This window comes from Vombatus ursinus, unplaced genomic scaffold, assembly GCF_900497805.2.
Source record: "Vombatus ursinus unplaced genomic scaffold, bare-nosed wombat genome assembly UNPS02014787.1, whole genome shotgun sequence".
Lineage (NCBI taxonomy): Eukaryota > Metazoa > Chordata > Mammalia > Diprotodontia > Vombatidae > Vombatus > Vombatus ursinus.
Genome location: NW_020954565.1, coordinates 5229881 through 5243437, shown reverse-complemented (window position 1 = coordinate 5243437; position 13557 = coordinate 5229881).

The following is a 13557-nucleotide window of genomic DNA, read 5'->3' as shown; positions in this document are numbered from 1 at the left end:
GAAAAAATGTCCTCTTTCATTTCTCCTTGCAGTAGTTAAGGAACAGTGTCAATATAAAGGGTAAATAATTTCATTAACAATTATAAAAAAATCTTTTAAAAAAACAGGTTTGTAGCAAACTCTCTATTTGGTGTCATAGGGATTTTTAGTTATTTAATGAATCTAAAAGCATGTGACTTAACAAAACAGCTTTCAAGCACATGGATCACAATATGCTAGTGTGAAACATGACAAGGGAATTCTTGAGGAAACCAGAGAGAAAAGAAATTTCTCAACCAAGGTTTGGAGACTAAACAAGATTTCTACCCATGGCCAGGATAAGATGTGAAGAGGAATCACCTAAAGATACCATTGGTAACAGTGTCTGTTAAGGCTTGGAAGAAGAGAACTAAGGGATGAAGACATAGATTCCAGAAAAACTGAAGGCTTGTAGATTTCACCAAGCAAATCCATTGCCTAAAGACCCAAAGTTAAAAGGACATTAAAACCAAGTAATAGTATAGCTGACTCATGGGGGGAAATGGAAATAATGGGCAAAGTCCAACAAGAAAAGGGAGAACTAAGATAGGGTTGGACCCAGTTCCCTTCCAGCACCTAGGTATAGGCATAAAGTAGGATCTTAATGAGTGTTTATTGAGTGATTGACTATGTGGAAACTGGGATTGACTTAAAAGATTTATGTAATTTTTGATTATTGTTATTGTGGGCAATATATTGTAACTTCATAATCTCCAGACCTCATTCCTGACTTGGGACTTTCTCTGCCATGGCCAACATAAGTCCCCTCATCCTGGAAGTTCACTTCACCCTTGGACTTCTCCTACTGGAAGTACACTCTTCCCAGGTAACCCCTTTCTCTGAATGAGTTTCCTTTAAGAACCTCCATTTAAGGAAAGCACTCCCACATGGGTAACTCCCTCTTCCACCTTGCTTTTCAGTTACCTTTTATGTCTTCCTGTTAGAATATGTAAGCTCATTGAAGGCAGGAACTGACTTTCTTTCTATTTGTATTCTCAGTGATTAGCACTGTGCCTGGCACAGTAAGCACAGTAATACATGCTTGTTGACTTGACTTCTAGTCAGTACCTCACACTAATGCATTGTCGGTGGAATTGTGAACTGATACCAACCATTCTGGAGAGCAATTTGGAACTATGCCCAAAGGGCTATAAAATTGTGCATACCCTTTGACCCAGCAAAACTACTTCTAGGTCTGTATCTCAAAGAGATCATAAAAATGGGGAAAAGGCCCATATGTACAAAAATATTTATAGCAGCTCTTTTTGTGGTGGCAAAAGAATTGGAAATTGAGGGGATGTCCATCAATTGGGGAATGGCTGAACAAGTTGTGGTATATGAATGTAATGGAATACTATTGTGCTATAAGAAATGATGACTAGGATGACTTCAAAAAAAATTGGAAAGACTTAACATGAGCTGATGCAGAGTGAAATGAGAAGAACCAGGAGAACATTGTACAGTAACAGCCACATTATGGGATGACTAATTTTGATAGATTTGGCTCTTCACGGCTCCAAAAAGACAACTCCAGAAGATTCATGATGGAAATTGCTATCCACACCCAGAGAAAGAAATATGGAATCTGAATGTAGATGGAAGCATACTATTTACTCTCCTCCTTTCTTGTTGTGTGTTATTGCTTCATTCTCATGGTTCCTCCCATTAGTTCTAATTGTTCTTTACATCCTGACTAATGAGAAAATAAGTTTAACATGAATGTATATGTAGAGCCTATAACAGATTATATGCTGTCGGGGGGGGGAATGGGAGGGGGAGAAAATTTAAAACTCAAAATCTTATGGAAGTGAATGTTGAAAACTAAAAATAAATAAATTAAAATTTAAAAATATAAATATAAAATACAAAATATGTATATAAATTTAAATATTAAAATATTAAAAATAAATTAAATTTAGAAAAAAAAGAAATCCTGACCTCCCATCATCAACAGTAGGTATAAGGAAATAGCAGCTAAATAGGATGCTATCTCAAAGGTTCTTACCAGAGAAGCAAATAAAGAAGTCCATGGGTTAGGTTCTATAATACCCCTCTGGAGATGCCAAACCTTCAACTCATATTCCAGGGTAATATCCCAGGGAGGCAACTCCCTGTGGATTAGCACTTTCATATAAGTGTATTATAGAATTACAAAACAAAGTTTTATGAGAGATCTGAGTGGGACTGTTCATTACCAACCATAGGGATTAGGGAAGGCTCCCGTGGGATATAATATTAAGATTAGGCTTTAAAGGACAGATAGGAATATCAAAGACAAAGAGATTACTGAATGTATTAGGAACAGTCTGAATAAAGGCAAGGAAGAAAGAGAATGGAATGTGTATTCAGGGAAGAAAATTAATTGCCCAGTTTGACTAAGTGTAAAGGGAACTAATTTAACATAAAGTGAAAAGGCAGGATGACAGCAAGGCCTTGCACGCTGGAGCGAAGGGGTTTGAACTTCACTTGGTAGGCAATAAGGAGCAACTGAAGTTTTCAGTGGAGTTCCATGACCATATTTATGCACAAGAAAGGTAACTCTGGCAGTAATATAAAGTAAAGATTGAAGGATGGAAGGAACAAAGGCAGAGAGGCAGCATGGTGGTGCAATGGAAAGAAAATTGGTTTTGGAGTTATAAATCCTGGGTTTAAATCCCACATCTACTACTTAACTACCTGTGTGACTTGTGACAGTTCTCTTTAAACCTCAGTTTCTTTATCTATAAAATAGGAGGTTGGACTACATGACCTTCAAGATGATGTTCAATATAAAAATGAAACGTATTAAATGTAGGCTATTACAAAAATCAGGGCCTATTCTATGGTAATGGAAATTGGGAGGAAATGATGGATTTGAGAGTTGTCGCAGAGATGGAATCAATGGAAACTTGTAAATTATTAGATATGAGAAGTGAGGAAAAGAAAAGTGATTAAGATAAACCCAAAATTATGAAAATGAAAGACTGGGTGAAATAGAAGGAAACTCCTTGCAAGGAAAGACTGTTTTATTTTTCTCTTTGTGTCCCCTAACATAGACCAAAATACAGTGCCTTGCACATAGAAGATATTTAATAAATATTTTTTAATTAAATTGAATAGTACTATAGGCTAAAAAAATAAAGTCAGATAAAGAAGCAGGCTAAGGAAGTAAGATAATGAAATTTATATTAGACATGTAGAATGAGACATAGAGGTGGAGATAGGGAGTTGGAGACATGAATCTGGAGCTCAGAAGAGAAATGAGGTCTATAGATATATGTTTAGGAGTCATCTACCTAGATGGGATGGTTTAAACTATTAATTAGCCAAGGAGGAATTTTAAAGAGAAAAGAAAGGGAGCAAATATAACTTAAGCAGGAATTATACAAGTGAACAAACTGGGTTCCTAATTGAATAGGAAAAAGAGAGCAGAATTGATAGCACTTAGGAAACTCTAAAGCACTTTCCATGATTCCAACAAGCTCCCTGACTCAAAAACCCATCCTTTTAGCATCAATGTCTCTAACTCCACCCACTCAAGACGCTAAATGCTTGCAAATCATGGAAAATATTGTGAGATATAAATTCCAGGTGATGCAAAGAGCAATATAAAGATGCATAACGGATATAAAAAGTCTATAGCACATTGTTAATAATGACTTGTGCACAAGATGTGATGTAAAAGGCATCATTAAAGATACAGAGGACAAGAAAAATTGGTGAACCATTCATACAGCAAGAAAAAGGAGTAGTACATGGATAGTATATGCTTGTACTGATACGCATGAAATATTAAAATACCTGGAGGAAGATCTTCAACATGTTTCATAATTTTTCCATAGAGAATTTATGGAAGGCCATGGGCAAGTGTTAAGAACCATATAGATTGAGAAGGCATGGAAGGACTATGTTCTTCTCCAGTAGAGGAAATGCCCATATCAATGAGAACGCAAATCCACCAATGCATCCAAGTATTATCTCTGAAAAGCATCCCATAAGGAAATTGGCTCAAAGCATTCTTAAATACATTCTTTAAATCCAGTATGACTATCCCACTACTTCTGTAAGCACAATACAATGGGAAAGATTAGCTGAAAATTAAGACATAGGAACTTGCTGTGAGTCTCCTAATTAAGAAGTAAAAAATGTCTCCCAACTGCTGATTTCTTCATTTGACTTCATTAGAAAATCACACATGGATAGATTCATAATCGCCCTTAAATTACAGGCACTTGTTTATAAAATGTTACCCAGTTGATGAACAGCCCAACTGTCTACCCAGGATGTCAATTTACGAAGGCTGTAAAGCACAGTTACTCATTGTTAATTATGTTGAACCCTGCACATTGGTATTCTGAGCAGTATCAATGCTGTAGCAGATATGGAACACACTGTCTCAAGGTAGGTACCTTACTTAGTGTTGTCTTCCTAAAGATACAGTAACAGTCAGAAAACACATTAATAACAAACAAACAAAAATGTTTCTGAGAGTCTAACATGCATAATGCGTTGGCCAACTCTGATTATAGAAGGGATTAAAGCAAAGATTTTCTGTACAAAGGAAAATTCAGTATTGGCTTTGCAAGCAAGTCTTCTCCTCTCCTTGTTGCCCTGGGTGTTCAATATTGAAGCTTTATGGATCTGGTGTAGGGAGTTGGTAGACTACTTCATAGTTAGAAACTATTTGCTAACTCTATTTGTTTTCATGCCTATGGACATGTGGAATTCACAGGATGCCTTTTGACATTTGAAAAATGATCCTCCAACTTTCTGGAGATCTAGCAAAAGAATTATAGTAATATGAGGTCATCCCATGGAAATGAGATAATTGCCATCCTTTCTGCCAAGATTGACTGAAACTAGATTTTTAATCATCATAGAGAATATTGTAGGAAATAATTCAATTGTGTGTTAGACCTTGCTAATTTGCCCTAATTGACTAGAAGACTCAAAACAAATTACAAAGTTTTATGGATTGGTATGAGGAATAATGTGATTTTTAAAAATCAAGGACATTGAATTAAGCCAAGTGTTCTTCACCGTACATTGAACAATGCATTATAACTGTGACTACCAGATAACCTTGCAATACAATGAGCTGTTCATTGAGAATAAATATTACTTAATAGAACAAAGACTGGGGCTTTCTAAGTTGTGAGTTCTAGTCTTGTTTCTGCTACCAATTTATAGTCAGAACTTCCACAAGTCCCTTAAGCGATCTGGTCCTCAGTTTCTTCACCTGTAACATTTAGTGTTTGGACCAAATATTTCTAACTCTAATTTTTGTGAATTTGAGAAATAATGTGATTTTTTTTTTAAATCAAGGGTATTCATTAGGTATGGAATGGCTAAACAGTTATGGTACATAAATGTAACAGAGTATTACTGCTTTGTAAGAAACAATTAATTTGGTCATAGGATCACAGATTTCAAGCTGGAGGTGACCTAGGAAGACATTAATGCTCCATATTACAGATGAGGAAACTGAGGCACAGAGCAGTTAAGTGACTTGCTCAGGATCACACAGCTAGGAATTGTCTGAGGTAGGATTTGAATCCAGTTCTTTTTGACTCCAAGGCCAGCTCCCCATCCATTATGCTATGCTGCTTCAACACAGGTAAGCGTGGGAAGACTTAGATAAAATGAATAGAACCAGTAAATATATATATATATACACACACACACAATTACAACAATATAATTTTTAAATCAAAACTAAATGTTGTAAAATTACATGGCCAAACATGGCTTCAGAGAAAAGAAGGCACTTTCCCTATTTCTTTGCCGAGATAGAGAACTATGAGGGCAGAACATTGCATATCATGTTACACTTTTTGAATAAGTTGGTTAGTTTCATTGAATTATTTTTTTCTCTTTTCTATCCTTATTATAGATGGCTCTCTGGGAAGGGGAAGAGGAAAGAATATGGTGAAAAAGTAAGTGATATGAAAGTAAAAGCTATCTATAAAGATTATTTTTAAAAAATCAAGATCACTGAATGAAACCAAGTGTTAATGATTATATATAGATTATTGGATACTTAGCTATGAATCATTACCTGAATGCTTATAACATCACACAAACCCAGGTTTTCTTCCTGTAAAACTGAGATAAGAAGAATACATGTCACAATGGAAAGTGTACTGGTTTTGGAGTCAGAGAACCTGCTTTTGAATGCTATATCTGTTACTAAGAGACTTTGGGCAAGTCATTTAACCTCTCATCCTCATTTTCCTCATCTATTAAATGAAGGCATTGTAGCAGATGGTTTCTAATGTCCTTCTAAGGTAGAAAATCTATGATCCTGTAATCTAGGAAATGTGGGGTTTTTTCCCCTTTCTTTATATCCCCGGTACTTAGTAAAATACTTGGCACATAATAAGTACTTAATAAATGTTTTTGACTATATTGAAAGAAAAGGGCTAGTGTTGGGAATATGTCAAGCAATCTTAGCTGCACTAAGTAGAAAGGAGGCCCCATTCAGAAAGTAAACTAATAAAAATAATACCTGCTCATAGATGTTATAAAGCTAAAATGAAACCATGTATGCAAAGTGTTCTGCAAACCTCAAAGAGGGCCACAACTGTAAGTTATTCTTCCTCCCCCCAAAAAAATTACTTTGTATTTGTTCTTTATGTATGCTATATTTACTTATCTGTGTGCATGCTCCGTAGCTACATAGCATAGTGGATAGAGAGCCGGACCTGGAGTCAGGAAGATTAATCTTCCTGAGTTCAAATCTGACCTCAGACACTTACTAGCTCTGTGACCCTGGGCAAATCACTTAGCCCTATTTGCCTCAGTTTCCTCATTTGTACAGTGAACTGAAGAAAGAAATGTTAAACCACTCCAGTGTCTTTGCCAAGATAACCTTAAAAGGGGTCATAAAGAGTTGGACATGACTGAAAAATGACTGAACAGTAAGTATTCATTCCACCATGTGTGTTCTCTCTCTCTCTCTCTCTCTCTCTCTCTCTCTCTCTCTCTCTCTTTCTCTCTCTCTCTCTCTCTCATAGAGAATAAACTCATTGAAGGCAAGAACAGTTTCCTTTTTTGTCCCTGAATTCCCAGGGCCTACCATAGTGCCTACAACATGGTCGTTGCTTAATAATTTTTTTTAATTCAATGAATGTAATATACAGAGTTTGAGTTTTTGTTATTGTTTGTTGTATTTTAACAAGTATTTCATTTCAGTCATGCCCAACTCTTTATGACCTCTCAATCTGGAGTTGGCAGATACTGGAGTGGTTTGCCATTTCTTTCTCCAGCTCATTTTATAGATGAGGAAACAGAGGCAAACAGGATTAAGTGACTTGCCCAGGATCACTAGTAAATGTCTGAGGCTGGTTTTAAACTCAGGGAGAGCAGTTTTCCTGATTCCAGGCTTGCCACTCTATCTACTGATGCACTATTGCACCTCGCTGCAAGCATAGGCCCCCAAAATTATGGCATCTTACCTCTAGCAGCAGCCTGTGTTTGTGAATATACTCCTAGGATACTCCATGAAGTAGGCAGTCGCTGCATCCATTCATCAGTAATGGGCTCCAGAGCCAGGAACGCTATTTTTAACAGTCGAGTTTTCATATCTGTGCCTTCTAGGATCACAGATCACAGAGCCAGAGCTGGAAGAGACTTTGGAGGTCATCAAGTCCATCCTGTTTTACAGATAAGGAAACTGAGGCCCAAAGAGGTTAACTGACTTGTCCAAGGTGAGGTGATATCTATAAATATTAAATAGAAGAGGCAGAATTTGGACTTGGGCCCCAATACTCCAGGTTCAGTGTTCTTTCCATTAGAAGAATAACAGAATCCTGACTATCTATTTTCCAGACCATTTCCATTGCCCCTCAAACCCTTCTCTGTCATTGGGATCCTTAAGGAAACCAGCAGGAAGCTACTGTCTTCCTTAAAAATACTTTATTTTTTTTCCTCTCTAAATGTGGCCCAAAATATGCCTCCTCTGTCAGGAAAATCAATGACAAGGCAAATGACATTTCATGTGTCATGCTAGGGGTGGATGCTATCATTCATTTTTTAACTTATAATCATTCCTATCAGGTCACTTTTCAACGCTTTAAAAAAAAAAAAGTTGGTGTTTTATTGTTCCAAAAGTCCTTTCCTATCTCCCTCTGAGGTGGGTTGATTGCTTATTGCAAAAAGTGCCCAAAGGTGACATTCTTAGCCAAACACATTCTGTTCTTTTTATATTGAGCCGGACACAATTCAGCTATAAAATAATAACGGTAAATCACCTTTATATAGCACTTTACAGTTAGAGAGCACTTTACATACATTATCTCATTTAGAACTATTGAATCTTAGAGCTGGAGAGGATATCAGAGGTCATCTGGTCCAATCCCCAACTGAAGTGGAAATTGTCTCTCCAACATCCCCAGTAAGTGATCATTTAGTGAAAGATCTCTGGTAACAGGGAACTCACTATAGCTAGGCTCCTATTAGGTAAGTAATGAATCTCCTGAAGCAGTCCCGTGTAATCACATTTGCACTATTCAAAGTTACATTTATATAACACATAATAATTAGTTCCAGCCCCATGGAAATATGCAATGAAAATTTGAATAATAAGTTCATTACAAAACAGTCCATGCCATTTTGGACAGCTTTAGCTATTAAAAAGTTGTTGCTTATATGGAGACCATTTTTGCCTTCTTATGACTTCCTCCTTCTACCCCTTTTGGGTTCAAGGAAAATAAATCCAATTTCTCTTCTACATCCTTCAAAAATTTGAAATCAGGTAACATGTAAGTTTCTTCTTTCTTCCTTTCTTTTTGAGTTCTATAAACCATCTGTTTGTCTAATTTTCATGCACTGTAACTTCTCAATGTTCTCCCCAAAATACAACACCCAGAACTTAATTTGATACTCTAAAATATAATATGGTCAATTGAAAGACATTGATTAAGCACTTACCATGTGCTAGGCACTGTGCTAAGCACCGAGGCTACAATGAAAGGCGAATATATAGCTCCTGCCCTCAAGGAGCTCACATTCTAATGATGAAACATGTAAATAAAATAGGTCCATACAAGATGATTTTTCATTCAATCATTTCAATCATGCCCAACTCTTTGTGACCCCAGTTGAGGTTTTCTTGGCAAAGATACAAAGATACCATTTCCTTTTCCAGCTTGTTTTACAGATAAGGGAACTGAGTCAAATAGGTTTAAGTGACTTACCCAGGGTCACACAAGTAGGAAGTATCTGAGGCCAGATTTGAACTCAGGAAGATTGGTCTTCCTGACTCTTTCCACTGTACCACCTAGCTGCTCAAGATATAAGTATTCTTCAGAGTATTATTATCCTCATTTCACAGATGAGGAAACAAAGGCTCACGGGAGTCTAGTGACTTGTCCAAGATGATACAGTTTCTATGGCCAAGCCAGGATTCAAACTAAATCTCTCTGATATCCAAATTTGCTTTCTTTTCTTAATGTCTTATTTCCTCATATGTGACACTGGACAATCACCAGAGGGACTTGGCTCTTCGGTGAACCATTTTTACTCTTACTTTCAACAAATGAAAAAACAACTTAAAGAGAAATAGAACATGAATTTACAAATTTGTACACTTGCTGTTAATATATGGTTCCCAGTACTTAATGTTCTCATTATCTTACATTGTAAACAGCCAAAGTATTAATATCTTATGAAATGCTTCTCCTGAAGAAGACTTTAATCTTGTTATTTAAATTGTTCTAAACTTGCCACTTAACAATAATGAACAAGTTCCCCCTAATTAGCTGTTCACAGGAGCCCCAGATGCATTATTACTAAAGCTGAGCATTCAGATAACTCTATTGGGTAGTTGACTGGAAACTGCTTACCACTAATGCCATCAGCTTACTCATCAGAAAGAATGTAGGATTAGGAGTGATGGGATAATAACATATAAGCAGTACTTTAAAGGTCTACAGGAGTGAAGGCACCTGCAAAAGGAACCATCTACCTCCTGAGAATTAACTGGATTCACCCAAATTCTGGAAAAGTGTTAAGTAAAATCAACACTCACTCACTGAGCAGTTCTGAGCAAAGCACATTGCTCGGCACTGTGGATGGATTTTTAATTGCAAAAAACACAACTCCTGCCCTGAAGAAGCTGATGGTATGTGAATCAGATTCAGGATTCCAAAAAACATTAAATTGTCAGATCACAGAGTTAGAGATGACTTAGAGATGATCAAGTTCAACTCCTTTATTTTACAAGTAAGGAAACTGAGGCTCAAAGAAGTGATTTGCCCAAGATCATATAAGAATCAAGTCTATCCTGTGAATGGTATATAGACAATGAGTACTGTAGGAATTGTGAGGATGGAAAGATCATTGGGTGCTCAACAGAGATAGAACACTTTCAGAATGGAAGAATTTCTCCTGAGTCTCAAAGCTGGAGAGAAAAGATAGGAAATTTGGATAGATAAATGGAAAAGTAAAAGAAATTCCAGGTGGAAGCAATGCTAAAACAAAAACAAGAAGGTAAGAAAATCTGAAACATGCTTAGACAACAGTATGTCCATTGGTTTTACTGGAATAGAAGGTTCAATAAGATTGGTTGTTGAGGATAAGACAGAGTCAGTCAATTAACTAGCATTTATTAAATGTCTACTATGCACCACATGCACATAGTGGCATGGTAGCTATCATATAGGCACCGGGAAATTATTGAAGGTTATTGAGCAGGCAAGTGACAGGATCAGAGCAGTAGTTTAAGATTAGTCTAGTGATATCCCTCAGGATGGATTAAAGTGAGGGTGGGAGAGGGCAACTAGGCAAACAGATAAATTAGGAGGCTGACGTTCAGACAAGAGGTCATGAGGTGCTAAATGATGGTGGTAACCATGGGGATATACCTTAGGGACAGATGTAAGAGGCACAGATGGGATAGAATCATCAAGACTTAGTGACTAGCTAGATATGAAGGGAAAGGAGGAGGGAGTAATTAAAGATGAGCCTAAGGTATCAAACCTAAGTGACTGAGAAAATGGTGGGGCCATTAAGAGAAATAAGAAGGAGGTGAGGGTGGTTTGAAGACTAAGGATGAAGAACTCAGTTTGGAACATGGTGACATTGAGAAGATATTGGAGAGAGTTCCAGATGGAGCTAATCTGAAGGCTACTGAAAATCCAATTTTAGAATGCAGGGGAAGGAAGAGGAGGAAAAGGCAAAGGAAGGGAAGACAAAAAGGAAGAGAGAAGGGAAGGAAGAGGAGAGGGGAGGGAGAAAGGAGAGAAGGGAAAGGAAGAGAGAAGAGGGAAAAGGAAAGAGGAAGGGAAGGAGAAGCGAAGTGGAAGGAAAGGGAAGGGGGGAGGGAAAATAGAGAAGGAGAAGGGAGGGAAAGGAGGAAAAAAGAGTATTCTCTTCCTCTTCAAATTTTCCTATAGTCCTTTGACTAGATTTCTCCTTCGGTTCCTTATCTGAAAATGGGACATAATAATACCTGTACAACTTATCTCACAAAGTTGTTGTAAGAAAAACATTTTTTTTGAAACTTCAACACGTGTAGGTTATTTTATTCCATAAAAAAGAAATAATAGGAGATGAGAGACAGTAGCCTATCTTGTAACAAGAAAGGAGCAGAGGAATTAACATTTCCACTGCAGCATTGGAGAATGTATTGATTCTTCAAATTGAGTGTTAATTCATTTTATAACCTTCATCTAATTTGTAAATTTAAAAGTTTATTGGAAATAGCTTTGTCATTTTTGCAATAAATATATTTATGCATACATACATACACATATATATTCCAACTCTAATTTGCTACAACATTTAAATTCAAGTTTATAACCTTGTGAACTGAGACTTTGAACTTTGAACTTTAGTATTTATCAGGCAAAATATTTTAAAATCATTAGTTGCTTTTCTGCAGCACTAATCTAAAAGAAAGTCCTATCCTTATAAAATAAAGTCTTATCCTTGCTTTAGAGACTAGCTTCCTGAGACTAGGGGAGGCTATTGATTTGTATTGGGTTCTCCAGTAAACCAGTGCTGAACTCAGAGTAGCTTAAAGCTGGTGGTCTGTGAGAACTAGGAGGGATTAATGGCTGTGGTCCTACCTTTTGTTGAGTCCATGAATTCAGCAGCTTTGAACACTTAAGTAGAACTTGTTACAATAAAAATAATTTGGGTAAAAAATAGAGATACGGTGAAAAGACCCATTCGAGCTTTCTGAGCAGGTCAACAAAGAGCTGTAGTGAAACGTGGCCCCTAAACATTAGGTTTCTTGACAAGGTTCTATTACCACTTGGTGCATCAAAGCAAGAGATAGCATGGTCAGTTTGATAAAGAGATACTAATATAATTTGGCTGTAAAATTATCACTTCTTAGCTGCTCACACACAGAGAATCAAAGATAATTTCTTCTGTTTAATGGTTCAAATCATTCTCACACACAAACACATCTTCTCCTTCCACCTCCACTTTTACTTATGCTAAAAATCTGACATAAACAAGTGTTTCTAATGGTTCCCAGAAGGGAGTAGGGTAGAAGGTAGAAGGTAGAAAATGTATGTGGGCACACATTTCCCAGAGTTCTTAAGTTTCTATTTCCTTTGACCTTGAAAAGACTTCTTTATGCAACTTTAGTAGGCTTAGGACAAAAAATAAACTATTTTGGGGAAACCCATGCAAGCACATTGACTACCTGCAAATACTGCCCCTGGGCTGGTGATGTCATATAGCACCATCTGGTGGCTATAAATTATCTACTATAATATAATATATATATTAGTTAATTAATTAATTAGTTATGTAGTTGCCTAAATGCTCTCTGTAGAGTGCAAAAAGTAGAGGAATAAGCCAGGGTGTAGGTGGGTATAGCCTGGAAGCATCAGGACACTTACACCTAGCCCACCTCACCCATCACACTCAGTTTAAATGGTGTCAAACCACTGAAAGTATGAGGAAGCCTCCTCCAGCTCCAGGGTACAAGGTTCTAAGATGATAAATGAAAGCTGGAAGAGACCTCAGTAGTCCAGCCCTCTCATTTTACAGATGGGAAACTGAGGCAAACAGAGGTTAAGTGATTTGGCCAAAGTCACACAGAATCTCCTTGAGAAAGTGGCAATGAGTAGCATCTATTCTGGTAAGCAGTTGCTTTGGATATGTAAGTTTGAGTTAAGAGTAGGAGAAATGCATTCTGGGAAGCAGGAACTCTAGGTTAGAGTCTTAATTCTGCCAAGGCTATAACCTACGTGACTGATCAAAACTATTCTAGAGGCAGTGGGTATAGCATTGGGTCTGGAGATAGGAAGACCTGAGTTCAAATCTAGCCTCAGACACTTACTAGCTATCCAACCCGGGCAAGTCACTTAATCTCTATTTGCCTCAATTTCCTTATCTGTAAAATGAGGATAATAATAGCACTTACCTCTCTAGGCTGTTGTGAGGATTAAATGAGATAATCATTGTAAAGCACTTAGCACTGTGTCTGGTACATAGTAAGTGTGATATAAATGTTAGCTATTATTATTATTAGTGCAGTAGAGTTCTGGGTCTAGAGTCTAGCTGTGTGATCCGGGCAAGTCACTTAACATCTCTCTGCCT